At 38.2% G+C, this 14,895-nt stretch overlaps 1 protein-coding gene across 5 annotated transcripts in view; it reads right to left on the bottom strand.

Annotated features, from left to right (window-relative positions):
* The window catches only part of LOC126921207 (prolyl 4-hydroxylase subunit alpha-1), a 369,220-nt gene that overhangs the window by 217,266 nt on the left and 137,059 nt on the right, over window positions 1–14,895 (bottom strand). For 2 of the 5 annotated variants that reach the window (XM_050732548.1, XM_050732550.1), the window contains exon 1: window positions 4,393–4,680. The exons of 1 other annotated variant lie outside the window; for it this stretch is intronic. The gene's annotated coding sequence lies outside the window, so the exon portion shown is untranslated. Of the gene's footprint in view, window positions 1–4,392; window positions 4,681–14,895 lie in introns of those variants that run through there. 2 more of the 5 variants (XM_050732547.1, XM_050732549.1) reach the window with 1 other exon arrangement.

The following is a 14,895-nucleotide window of genomic DNA, read 5'->3' as shown; positions in this document are numbered from 1 at the left end:
ATACAGAAATATATCAAATATCCAAACTATAGTGGTCGTTACGGTACTTAGCGTATAAAGCAAGTTTATGTTTAAGTTTCGTTCTTTTAAAGGTACGAATTTGCATAGACTTCCGCGCTTTCTAGCTACGACATTAACAGAATCCTCAACATTCCTCTCTCAAAGAGGAAGTAAAAAGTAGTCGGCGAACTATTGGGTTGGAAACTGAGGGAGTGAGGATTTTGTCAGTACCACCTATTGACAAAATGGGGTTGCCAACCCCATAGTTATGGATTGCTGTGCGCGAAGATTTCGAGCGCTATCTAACGGAATTTACGAGTCATAAATTGGCGAAGCAACGACGCTGTCCGATGGCGCAATTCGACCCCGTAAAAACCGACGCACAGCTTAAATACAATGAACGAGGCAAAGCGACAGCGATAGCAGACCCGCGTGGGTCGACATTTCTCCGAGCAGTGACGTAACCGTATGCAAGCATCGCGAGATGCCCTGGAAACGGACCGTCCAATGGCCACCGTGTCCCCTTTGCCCCCTGGCGCGATTTATCTTTATCGTTTCAAAGATTCTAACTCGGACGAGATTGTTCGATCGTTCGTTCAACTCGTCTTTTCGCCAAGCTTTTTTCAAAGTGCCCCCAACGCTTATCGTTTGATTTTCGTTTCGAGAAAAATTTAAAGAATCGAAGAATGGTAGAAAACATGGCTGTGTCACCATACGTTATCAGTGGCCGATCGATACGAAGTTTGGTAGATATCGCGTGGATGAGATGGTAGATCTGAAATATAAAATCTTAAATTCGGGTCGATCATGATGGCAATTGAAAATTTGTTATCGAAGAAATGAAGAAATCCAAATGTTATACAACGAAGAACAGAGATCTCGAAGAATAGAGTTCGGAACGTTTAGAAAAAGTTCGGCAGAGCTGAGTACAATATCTGAGAATGCAACGTCTCGAGACAACGACGCTTGGAAGTTACGAAGTAAAATTCGAGAACCAAAGGAAGAGACAAAGATAGGAAGATCTAAAAGTTTTACAAAGAAGCTTCGAATCGAGGTCATCGAATCAATCTCACGATAAAGAAATCCGATATTCTATCACTATCCTTTGAAGTATAGTTCAACTGCATTTTACCAGGACTTTTAGAATTATCTTCCATCGCTGCACAGGTTCTGCAGTTGCAAAACTTTGATTTCAGTGCAAGTTACACTGTAGACTCGCGTAAACTAGCTAAACGCGTTACCCCAAAACGCAACTTTTCCCAAAGTATCAGTTTCCTCCAAACAACTCCACCTGCAGACCTTCGATTTTCCTATATATATGTATGTATACTGAGCTATACGTGTTACATTTACCAACCAAAAACTCTTCAGCTTCTTTTACTTACAAAAATAACGTTCTTTTATTATCAGTTTGTTCCGCGAAAGCATCAAAATTAACGCTTCATATAGAATCTAATGTTCAAACAAATTATGTCAGTAACTCGGTTTAACAAATGCCATAAATTGAACCATTCTCAGTACTGCGTCATGAATAGTTTCAATGTTAATGATCAAACTGTTTAAAAATAATTATTTTTAGAGAAAAAAGGTCGTAGGAAGAAAAAACCATTGTGCATTGTATGCAAAATGGTTTACGTTCTTAATGATAGACTGCATATTTCTATACATTTATGGCAAATCTGGCCAAGGATACACAGGATGCCAATCTTGGTTTGACTTCTTGCGTTATATTCGTGAAAATATAAATGTCCATAAATGTCCGAGCTCTAATGATAATGAAGTAAATCACACATGACCGACAGAAAATAAGTTCGTGCTCGGAACATTCAAGAGGGTGAACAGGGCTAAGAAGTGTCGTAAACGTGAACGACTCAAGCGACTAACATTCACAATCGTCACGCGGAAATCGCACTTTTCTCTGGCGTAGCGAGTTTCTAACTTCTCGAGGGAACAATCGTAATGCAACATCAAAGCGAACTGGGGCAAAAAATGCCGGATAACGAAACATGAAAGTCCCGTGACTAGGAACTATTTTGAAAAAAGACCTAACACGAAACGTTATCGTTCTTATAAAAATAAGGAAGGTGAAAATAAAGCGAACAATGCATGTACAGTCAAAGTTGGAGACTAGGAAAAAGGAAGGAAAGAAAAGAGAAGGAAGGAAGAAAGCGAGGAAGGAAAGGAAACGGAGAGAAAAGTAGTAGATTCTTCAATCATTCGTGAGTGTCAACGACACGAGGAACGAGAAACGTTTCGACGAACTTAATAGGATGACGTCTGGTCAAAAACTTCTCGTGATATAAGAATCTAATTACCGACCGAGCTGGATGGATATAAATTTCGCGCGCCAACTATTTCACAAGTTTCGAGGGGCGTTCGAGGACTCGAAAAAGTGGATGGGAAGTTCGGAGGTTCTTCGATGAGCTGAATAAGAACAGAATCGAAGAAGGGGGCTGAGAACCGGAGGAATTGATTGGTAAACGAAGTAAGAGATCGAAAGATTAGAAAATTCGGCGTATCGCGCGATCGTCGAATCGAAGTAATTGAAAGCATCGAAACGTTGATAAATGGATAAACTCGAACAACGATAAAGTCGAGCGACTGGAAACTGGAATACATGAATAGCAAATAAAAAATCGAGCAATAAAAATAATTGGAACTGACTCAAATAAAAATCGAATAATTTTATAACCGAAAAGTTGAAATACTAAAAAGTCAAATCTTAAATGTTGCGATTCAATTTTCTTCACTACAATGCTAACCAAGAACACACGCAGTTTAAGTTATTATTAATTACCTACCATTTAAAAACTTGAACGATTCTAGTAATCGAAAAATTGAAACACTAAAAAGTCGAAATACCAAAATTTGGACCTACTTCTCTTAAAATACTAACAAGAATACGTACATCTGAACTGTCGGCTGTTTTGTCTAAAACGGCGTGGAGTCTCCAGGAATTTATGCGTGTTCACGGGGCATGGTTACGTACGATAAATACGTTCCGAAAAATTCCAAGTAAAAACGTGTTTACATGAAGGTTTTCGTACGACGAACGAGCCGGCGACTCCAAAAATACATCATCCGGCCCTACCGTAACGCGCTGCAACTCCATATTTTAAGACGCGTCACCGGAACTGCATAAAAACACGGCGCAAGCATGCACACAGAGGAGACAAAGTGCAACGGCGTGTTTCGGTCCCTGTTGAACGCTGCGCGTTATATTACTGTGCAGCGAGGGAGCCAGTGACGACGAACGTTGAAATACGTGGGACGTATCTGGTATGACGCGACCAGTGACACAACGCAATTGCAATGCCGGCTGTCACTGTCGCGTTTATTAAGTCATACTTCGCCATGGATTCGACGAAGCATCGGATATTTCTTTGAACTCAAAACGCGCGCGTGTCACATGGGTAAACGTCTGCAATGTGGATTTTAACAAGATACGAGGTGCAAAGAACACGGTTTTACTACTCTTAATATCTCCATATTAGCGAGGCACGGATGCTTTCAGAGCACGTGAAACGAGTGCATCATCGGAGTACGTGTGGTTTGAGTGGAATGTCAGGCGAAAACAACGCGACGCTGAACCTTTTAAATAACTAACACGTTATCGTTACTAGTTCTTAGAATCGACTCTATGGGGGCGAGTGTTTGATATGGAGTACGTAAACAAATGTGGCACAGATCCGTATCTCGCTCGTATTTAATAGAGAAAACAAATATTGCGATCTTTTAAACATACTGCTGCCGTAATTTAGACACTTTACGATGTTAACGTAAATTGAATGCTTTCTATTTGTTTTATAATTATTTTATTACAAACCTGTTAATTCACCGGAGGCATATGTGTCTTATACCCTAAAATATTGAATAAAGCGAAGTCTGTTAAGATTTTTCAATAAATATAACGATTAAGTGTTCTAATACTTATGGTTGCCAGTGCATATCCTACTCTCGTCAGACCTCCACCTACTTAGTTGCATATCGTCTACTGTCTGCCTGTCTCGAAGTTCCAGTGTAGTATATATACGCCTGTGACACACATGTTACGTTCGATCGCAGCTTTACGCTCGTTCGGTCCTCTTTCAGCCGGCAGAGGAGAACTCGTGACTTCATGCCCTCGTTCGTGACTCGCTCGTCCGTCAACCGAGTCGAAAGTCGAAACTAGGCACGGTTAACCTATCCTTCCTACTGCAATGTACACTTCCCTTGAAGAGCACGATCAAAATGTCCTTGCATTCGATTTCATACAAACGACACGATGACGAGAGGTAAAATGAACCGAGAATTTGATTATCCGGCGCGAAAAGACTCAGCCGATATCGTATTTCATATCGAAATTAGTTACACGCTTTAATGACAGCATATGAAATTGAGATGCTGACTCACCGGTAGTCTTCTTATCCGACGATACTCCTGTCTGTCACGTTGCACAGCTCATCCAAGTATTCCAATCCACCGTTCTTCGTTTCTTGAAACCTCCGATGAAACGTTCAGGCAACGGTGACGAGTGACAACATTGAGTAACACTGAACAAAGCACATGAGAAACTTCGATTGATAACCACGCGGTTCGTAGCGTGCTCTTTTGCGACCGAACATGAACCACAAAAACTTTCCAGACGACCTGCACGGCACGAGATCCGACAGCCGACTGACTTCACGCGGATGCTGCGGCGAGCGTGTTGCCACGCGTCCCCTGCCACACGACGCGCACATCCCCACCACTCTCCACTTCCCGTCTCGCTCGCTCGTACTCAAACTTCCCTAGCTCTTTCTCTTTCTAGGGTTCCCGTTTCTGCACGTGCGAGCAGCATTCAACTTGTCTCCGAGTCGCTTGAATTTTATCAAACACAAAAATTGGATCTTAACTGAATATCGAACAATTATTTGGTCCCATGATCATTCACAAACATAGAATTTTTTACTTCAGGCTGCATCGGATGGGAATATTTCAAAGTGAGATATCTTGGAAATAAGATTGCATATACATTCCCTTAACCTTAACCTATTCTCCGTATTTCCTTAGCTCTGAGCGAAATATTCGTTCCACAGAAAATATTCAAACAGAAGAGGGACGATATAACGGAAAATCCACTTGATTCAAAACATACGCAGTATTCACGAAAAAAGATACATCTACTTACAAGTCCAAGCGTCTACCTTCGAGATCATTCCACCATGAATTCACGCTTCGAAAAATCAAATCAAACAATCGAAGTTCTAGACGGTTCGCACGAATTCCCTTTGAATCTGTATTTCGTGCTCGAGCCTTCACCTGGTTTCGTCGCTTTCTTTATTTCTTCGAGTTTTGTAACATCGCACCACGCGTTCGTCATTGTGTCTTTCTCTATCGCGCGTTCTCGTCGCTTCTTTATCCTTCTCTCCCCGGCCGGTGGTCGTTCCATTTTTCTCGCTCCGATGTTCTTTCTCTCGTAAACAGTGGACATCCTCCGCGTCGTCTTCTTTCGCCATTCGACTCATTTCGTCCGCGTTTTCCACGATGCGACGCCTCATTTTCTTCTTAATCGTTTCGCTTTTTCCGTTCCCTTTTCGGCTGCTCGTATAATAGCCTCCTACGCGGTTTGCTTTTCCATGCACCATCGTAAACGTCTCTGTTACCGATTCGTTTCATTTCACCAGCGCGCTCCTTTCGTTCCATCATCACCCTTTTTCGACTTGCTTGGTCTCTGTCGCGCTCATTGATGGCGTTAGCATCCTATTCTTGCCAGTCTTGTCGGCAACAAGATAGCGTGCATTTACACCCGCGTCCGGACGTTACGTTCGCGTCGTTCCATTAGCATAAAGCCCTTCGTACGCCCTTTAAGTATCAAAAATTCCGCTTGTAGACGCTTTCGCAGGAAACACGGCGACAAAGTTATAGACGTAACACCCGTTGTCTAGCCAGTTTCATCACTGTTCTCTTTTACAGAGCGAAAGAGTAAAGGAAAATTTGAACATTCCACGCTGTATCGAATCGATTTCCAGTTTAACGAGCCTTGTAACAATGGTTGATTTCTTGTCCGTTTATTTTTTGGGATTGCAATTTTTTACATTTTTTTATTTTGTGTGAAAAGGTTTGGATGAATTATACGTGATACACAAAAATTAAGAGGAGGTAACATGATTGATTCGTAATAATACATATTAATCGTCACTGTGATATTTATATAAGTTAATAGCAAATTCATGATTGAAAGCAGTACGTGTCTTTTTTCTATAAAATTAACATACACACACACACACAAATTGTAGATTTGAATGATCTAAAAACCCGTGAGTGACGTGTTAATATTAAATAGGCCAACCATCCATGCGCTCATTAGTCTAGAATACTATACAAATTATTTAAAACACAGGATTTCAATAATAAAGCAGTGTCTGGATACTTTTGATCAATACTTGCCAGTAACGTAAATTGAGGAGCTTTCTGGTTTCTTCTTCTTGAGAAGATTGAAAGTAATCTTTGGAAAAAAACATAATCTGCTTAGTGCATCTTATGCTTGGATTGGTAATTCTAATGCTTCTGAAGGAAATTTGTTCTTTTATATTTGCGAAATAAATACAAATTTCATAAAATAGTCCCACTATTTCATTATAAATACTATATTCCATTTTTTATAAAATCCCTCAAAAGTCATAACTTTTCATAATAATTTTATAAATATACCGCGGTATTTGTGTGTATATTTCAATTGATTTTTGTACATACAATTATTAGTACATACATTATACATACATAAAGTATATGCAACACGTATATTTACCATTTAAGTATACTCTTCGACAAGAAGGTACTACAATTCACGAGCCCATGTTCCAGGCAGTTCCTCAAAGTTCATAATTTTTAGCAAAACTTTTATAAGTATACTAGGATAAATGTTTGGATACTCGAATGATTTTTTATACATATATAGTATATTTATCATTATTTAAAAGTATACGTGATGCCATATTTTCCAAATATCCAAATTCCTAAATTTATACGTTTCTTATTTACAAATCTCATCGATTGCTTTGCAGCGTGAATCACATTATTTGAAATACATTATTTGAACAGAAAATACGAATCGCAGTTATTCAATTATATATTCAATTATGTATTCAATCCGGAAGAGCTGAACGGCGCGAGTGAACATCCACGCGCAATTACCGGTCGCGTGGTGTTCCACGGAAAAACTACGTTGGTTCCATGGAAATACTACGTTGCTTACGGGATTACGCGATGCTCCTCTGTTCATCCAGCTCGATAAAATCGTAAATACACGTTCACGGCCGCGCCAGAGAAAGCGCCAGGATTTAACAAAACAGGTAGAAGGGGAGCACGTTCCGAAAGATTAGCAACAAAGAGACCCCTTTGTCAGGAACTTCCCGTTAAGCGACCATCTTTCCTCCCTTCTTGCCCCGTTCTGTTTCTTTCCAATCTTGCTTTTTCCACCCTCTCCTCGCTAATTCTTCGTCCAACCCCTTTCTTCGTTCCGACCCGATACACGTGCAACGTATAGGTTCTTTCATTCTTGTTGAATGCTGCAATTGAACTGAATCTCCTACTTAGCAGAATGCGATAAGCAAGGTTTACGATGATCGTGTTTGTAATATAAATGTTGGAAGGACAATTCCGGCTGAGATAAATCTTCTTTTATGGATTGGATATTATGCACTCGTTAATTTGTGGATTATGTCTTTTGAATGTGAAAGATTGTTGAAAGACAGAATATTTCTTTAAACAGGTTGAAATTATAATTACATGTTTATTTTATAAGAATGATAGGTAGATACCTCCTTAGACGTCATAACGATACCAACTTCTTGAAAATATAGCACTTTTTAATGAATTAAAAACTCTATCGTTCCTGATCAATCTTTCGATATTTAAAACAATGAACGACTTCCAGCAATGTTCGGATAATGAAACATCCTGTCCTGTGCGTTTATATATATGCGCGGGCTCGCTGAAACTTTTCGGTTTCGTCTGCATTTTCCCCAGGCAGGTGGTAAGAACGGCGCCGTGGCTGGGAAGACTTTTGCGAACTTGTAAGAAATTAAAGTTTCTTCGTGGAACTCCACCGCAAGTCCTTCTGCATCGTCGTCGCCGGCGTCGTCGTCTTGGTCGTTTACTTCACGATGTGCTATGCTCTATCTAGCTACCGAAAGTCTAAGCCCCACGCAAGGGATATTGTGAGAAAATAAATCGACCGATCTACCGATGTATGCAGCGAATTAAGCTGACGTAGTAATAGGAAAGATGAGTGACAGTGGATTTTTCATGAATATTCAGAAACCAATTTTTGTGATGATTACTATTATAAAATGTCCGCGAAACACTTTACTCTGTCAAGAACGACTACATTTTGATTGAGTAAATAGACGTGGACACTGTTCAATTTACAGTCAGCCGACGGCCATTAGTGGCCAGTGAGCCACTCTCTTATGGACAGTATCAGAATGTTCTCTTTTCAACGCCACTACGATGACCATCATTCCATATTAAGAGCGAAAGGAAATAAAATGTATAAGAAAAAACAGATTTTTCGTATGAACGGAATTTTTGCAAGTTTCCGCTCAAAGAGCATAACCAATAACGTTGCTACTTTGTCCACAGAAAATTTGAAATTCGGTTACTTTCCTACGCGAGTGATCGATGAGGTAGTGAAAAATGGAACTCGAAGATAAGGGCGAAGCATGTTTCCAGGCTCGAAATGGCGAAACAATGTATAGTTGGAATAGAGTATAGGATGTCCCGCGCGACTGGGACAAACTCCGAGATGGTAGAAGATAGAACAGGATTGAATTCTTCAATATACACATATTCAGTCCGAAAGTGATGGGATTCGAAAGATTTTAAGGTTACCTCTATTTTTTGAAGAAGCGTATGAAAAATTGATTGGAATTGGAAGCTCTGGCTGTGTTTATGAACGAATTTTGTGCAATGAAATATTCAAGATTGAAGCTTTTATGAAAGAAGATGTATTCATGAATGAATGCAGAATTTATGAATGACGAAGTAGTTGAATGGTAAATATATCTAAATGGAACGGTACGGTTTAAAGAGCATTCATTTAAGAGAGGAAATTAATCTTATCATTTTCATCACTAGCTTCCATAGCTGTTATTTAATTACTGTATCTATATCTAATGCACATCGTACTTTGCTAAGTTATTTATTAACTAAATGATAAATATATTTATTTTCAGTAAAGTTGATCTCAAATTTTAGTACATTCTATTTTCTATATACAGCCATCTGTGTTGTATTGTCATGTTTCTATTATGAATAACTAAAGAAAAAACAATCTCCTTCATACACTAAAATAATATTCGATCTTAAAGGATTAATTATAATAACAATTAAAAGGGAGAAACTTCCTAAGATATCGTCAAACGCTCAATAACAGAATATTATTCACTGATGAAGGAACTTCACAAAACTTCTAACAGTCTATCGAAAAGGTAGTAACTTGCGCAAATTATCCAAAGACTACCAATGAACAATCATCGGTAATTTCCTTAGCTCCTCCTTCTTGCTCTTTGAAGTCGTAAGACAAAGTGGAGAATACGGTTACTGTCGAGAGGAAACGTAAAACGAACGGGCCTTTACCTGATTGAACAACAGAATCGATTCACACGCAATAAAAGACATCTCGTGAATACATGATTGCACCTGCATCGAGATCTAAGTCACTGAAAGTTGAACGATATTTCCTTTGTTCTACGCTCGCTTAAAAAGTTCGGTCCCGTTCGTGCGTTTCATCGTCCTGCGAAGAAGAAATCTCCATTTTTCCGCATCCAGCCAATTGCAACGATATATGCAACGGAAATTGTGCGAGAAAGCGTGTCTGAAGAATGGAGAAAGAGACGCAACCTTACCTTTTAGAGATCTTAGTCTTTTTCGTAACAGATCTGTAAATATCTTTTTAAATAAAATATATTAATTTTACTGTTCTTTGGATAATCATCATCCAAATCTACTAACATTTACTCGAAATATTTTTTTCTACCCTGCACAGTTAAAGTATCGCAGCTGATATATTTGAAAACTATTTTCGAGACATTTCAGAAATAAAAAATCAGCTCGTTCCGATAAAACGCTATCAGCGAATAGGAACGATTGCCAGGTGATGAATCGTTCTGTTCACATGTTACCCAACAAAAAGGGAAAATAAACCACGTATTCGTAATCAATCGGAAAATTATGCATGAAAATTATGTCACAGGCTGAACCGTAAAAATCGAAGAACAAACAGTACGCGAAAAAAGTGTGCACCGTACACGCGATAGAGGAGAGAAAAAGTCGAATGCTTGCAAGCATGTTTGTAACAACGTCATCGTAAGGACTATTTCTCACGAAATTCGACGAGTGAGAAAGGCGCATAAATATGCATAAACGCACATATATCAAATAAGCTGCGCACGAGCTAAACCTAGTTGAAAATCGTCCTATCCTGCTCGTGCTCGTAGAGACGTCTCCGATAAAAAGCGGAAGATTATGGTTGTACCTGACCAAGCAGCCGGCTACGATAATTGCAACGTGCCGGAATAGAAACGGAGCCGAGCAAATGCAGGATATGATAAAGATCCGGCTGGCATGGAGGCCGAGATTAAAAACGTGGAATTACGATTGTGAAACTGCAAGGCGTGATACGTTGTAGTTTACGTCTACTGGGAATACAAATAGTTGGTACAGCGTACCAACCGATGAGAAGAATGATGATTCGATTTGCAATGGTTGCGAACACGCGAGCATACGAACGCAGCAAATTATCGCAGGAAGATTAAATTAACTCTCTGAATTGGCTTATTAATTTTTCGCCTTCATAATATATCGAATTACGTACGTCGGTTTCGCTCGGAGTCTCTGACATTTGTAGCGAATTATTCACAGAAATATTTCAATTGATATTCACTGATATTACGATCGGGTATCTTCTATTACAACATGTAATTCTCAAAGTAGAAGGATTGATAGATTAAAATAGATCGCTCTCTGTATACACCTTTGATAACATGGACCAAACGCTTATTGCGATTTGGACCGTAAAGGATTAAGATCAATCGAGTTATTTATATCGTCGACAAGAATCTCCTTTCTACGATACTTACATTCCCAACTGCGTATTACAAATTCTAAAAATCCAATATATATATATTACATTGTAAAAGGCAATTGTTTTACGGTTATTCTTTATTATAGTATCATATAATTATGGCATGTAAATCTACCAAGTCCATAGAATCTCTTCACTTTTTCGCTCGATTGGTACGAATTAATAAAACTGCTCCATAGTAACGATCTTCTTAGCAATGACAACGACGAGTTCTGTTTATCGGCTTCTACATTTCATTTTCGCAACATCAAATCTTTGTACTCGTATGAAAATGCTATTACATGTTACAAAGTTTAATCGAACTAACATACGTAACGTTATAATAATACGATGATGTATAATATAAATATTCTTTACAGTAACTGTAAATAGGAATATTTTAATACACATTCAAAAAATACGTAACATTTTAAACAAAAATATATCCGAAATATACAAACAAGAATCTATTTCAATTAAATCATCAAAAATCCTTGCACCTAATTATATGCATTGTACCATCGTAAAATCTGAAACGCTTTAGGTTTAGAACTATCGTTTGCTATTATCAGCGAATAACATTCCCTCGCTTCCAGCTTTTGTCCACTCCAACTTTTCTACTTAAACCGAACATTACGTCATTCCCGTTAATATAGGCACACGATTTCTTCGAGCAATCCCAAAAGGGAAAAAGGCGCGTCCCGTTGAATGAACGTCGAGGGTAACGGCGATTTGTCACCTGGACGGTCCACCTTTTCTTTCCGAGCTACTCGGTTTACGCATTAATCCTGTCGGATGAAAAAAACCCGCGCAAACAACGTTTCAACGTAACCCGTGCACGCTTTATTTCGTCGCCCCCTTTTACGCGGAACTCGCCTGGTTTCCCTATCTTCTTTCTCCTACTTCGTCCTCTTTCATTTTCTCTATTTCCACTCTCTGTGGCTGCACAAGCAGCGGCCTCCTTCCGTCTTGCTCGCACGCTCCACGTTTCCGCAGCTACACGCGCGGAAATTGTTGCATACAGAATACACAGGTCACAGGTATGGTCGCGCTATGACACGCGAGCCCGTAATTAAGCGGGGCTTTAATTTATTACTTGTAATTCACGATTATTAAACAGAGGGAAGGGAGAAAGGGAAAGCGAGCAGCTTTGGCGAAAATTGTCGGCGAGACGTGTAATTAGAGATAATTATGCGAGCACCGATGAGGAACCAGCGGGTGGGGCGATGGAACGAAGAACACGGCTTGATACGCGTCACCTTCGCTAATGATCTCGTCGAGTTGATAATCTTCTAATCGGTGACACGTTATTTGCATTTGTACTAGCTTTCAAGGCAGATACTTATGACTTAATGGATTCTTTTTTCTTCGTCTGTTTCGCACAGTAGTTACTACAAAAGTAACAGGAACGAATAGACAATAGGAAGAAAAATGAAAATCGTTGATACGTTATTTGTGTTTTCATCGACTTTCAGAGAGGATAAAGTGGAAATTAACCAACAATAATCTAATTCAATACTAATCTAAATTATTGATCGCATTTGTGGTATAACATGTAGTATGTGTACAATATTAATCGGAGATTAAATGGGTTTTCTATATTAACACTCTGCGAACAATGAACCCATATATGCGTTCAGCGTAAGCAATCAGCTTATTGTTAGTCGATAAATCCAGATACACTTTTAGCGGAAACGATCGACGTTGCGTTCACGTAGATTAGCTATTTGATTTAAATGAATATCCAGTATTTAAAAAATGTTTCCGTTCACGCTGATTAATTACAATTCAATTGTTATAGAATATTTATATTAATAATATTATTACTGTGACTGGAAAATAATATACATGTGAGGAAAAGTGCAGAAATGTATGCACAATGATTTATTACAACATCTTGTAGTACCCATATATTATAAAGAAATATGTATAAAAGATGTACAATGTTATAATATTTTATTATAAAACAATCCTTTATCTATGCACGTGCTTAGGTAAGTACGAATTTAAGTAAGGAGAAGATGGAAAAATTACAATCAGAATAATTTATAACTTAATATTGTACATATGTAACACGTGTGGTTAGGGATGTTTAGCTCATGTTTGATGCTACGTTTCCAAGTCTATTTCCTTAAATTATCGCGTTTTCAGATGGTCGGGTATCTCCTTTGAATTAGAATGCCAGCACCGTGAACATATTCTCGGGTCAGAGGCTGTTTTCTCGAACGCATAAATATTTCATTGAATTTCATATGCACTCCAGGTTGGTGCAACAACGAGTAGCCGCGAATATTTTGCTCGGAACAAACGGCCAGGGACCATGGGAAGCGACTTTTATTTCGTCACGTTTACAAAAGAAACGAGTCTCACCGTTTTTTCAAAGGGCCATTTATTTACGCGATACGACGAAAAAAGGAAGTAGAGAGACGAATAAAACGAAATTGTAAACGGCAGAGGAAATTTTAAGTTGAAGATTAATAGTTAAAAGCGTTGATAGGTAAAAGTGGAATGCGTTTAAGATCGAATTACTATTGGAATCGAATGGTTGACTTAACACATTCCTCTCGACGAATATCACGATGATCTCGAGGTAAGAATTATTTTCGTTATACTCTGACGTTACATGTGTTGTACAAATAATATGCTACTACTACTACTAATACTACTGCTAATAATATGCAATAATATGCTAGATAATTTGCAATTTTTTTATCGATGTAAAATAAAATAAAAGTAGTACATGGAATAAAATATAATTTTATGGGAAGAGAAGTGATTCTAACGTATTTGATATATACGCATCAAAATATAATTGTTTAAATAAACCTACTTTATTTGTAAAGCTTGCACAGACATTTATCAGCGAAGAACAAATCGAAATGAGAACGTAGAATAAAATATAATTTCTTTCCGAGAGAAATTTTCAATTTGACATTTTATATTCTCTCCCGGATCTTTCACGAACATCAGTACAAGATAAATCGAAAGGAAATAAGTCGGATCTACAATAAAGACAAAATAAATCGAAAGGAAGACGTAGAATGAAACATAATTTCTTGCAGAAAGGAATAAGATACTGAATTATATGATATTTGAAGTATTTGTTGCACACCAAAGATCATTATTTAAATAATGATAGTTTACTTCGGTCCCAGATGTTTGTATCGATGTTTGTTCATTTCCGTTCGCTTTTAGCCGTGGAATTCCTGGCAAAGAGAACCGTTTGCGGCGTTTAATTAGACCATTTGAAGGTTCGGCTGCGAAGGTTACCGTTTGTTCCGGCAGGAAACACAAATACTTTGCGGATCGATTCTGGAAGCAATTTTCATCGGTCTCTTACTTGTTCTCGAAACGCGAGCAATCTGAAATTTTCGAGTGAGCAACGTTTAACCTCCCTCAATTACTCTACAATTATCCAACTGCGTGCAAGTAAATTGGTCGTACGTAGACGGAACTTTGGAACAATCAATTTGAAATTATTTTCTTAAGAATAATTTTTAAAACTAACGTATATATATAGATAGCGTTTGTAATATTAATATCGTTATATATTTATCCGTTTGCTTTCGTTTGCTTGAATTTTAAATAGAAAAAGTTTGACCTAGCTCGTATAAAATTAATGGGCCTCGCAAATTCGTTTAAGAACTCGCAATTACGTTTTATCATTTATTTTTGCTTTATTACACGCCAATCATTATTCTTTATTTATAACATATGTATATTTCTGAAATCGTATATACGATATACATATATAAAGTATACAAAGGATTATTCAACTTTTATTTTTAATAAATCTTTATCGTACGTAT

The sequence above is a fragment of the Bombus affinis genome, chromosome 10 (assembly GCF_024516045.1).
Source record: "Bombus affinis isolate iyBomAffi1 chromosome 10, iyBomAffi1.2, whole genome shotgun sequence".
NCBI lineage: Eukaryota > Metazoa > Arthropoda > Insecta > Hymenoptera > Apidae > Bombus > Bombus affinis.
This window is presented reverse-complemented; position numbering and strand designations above follow the sequence as displayed.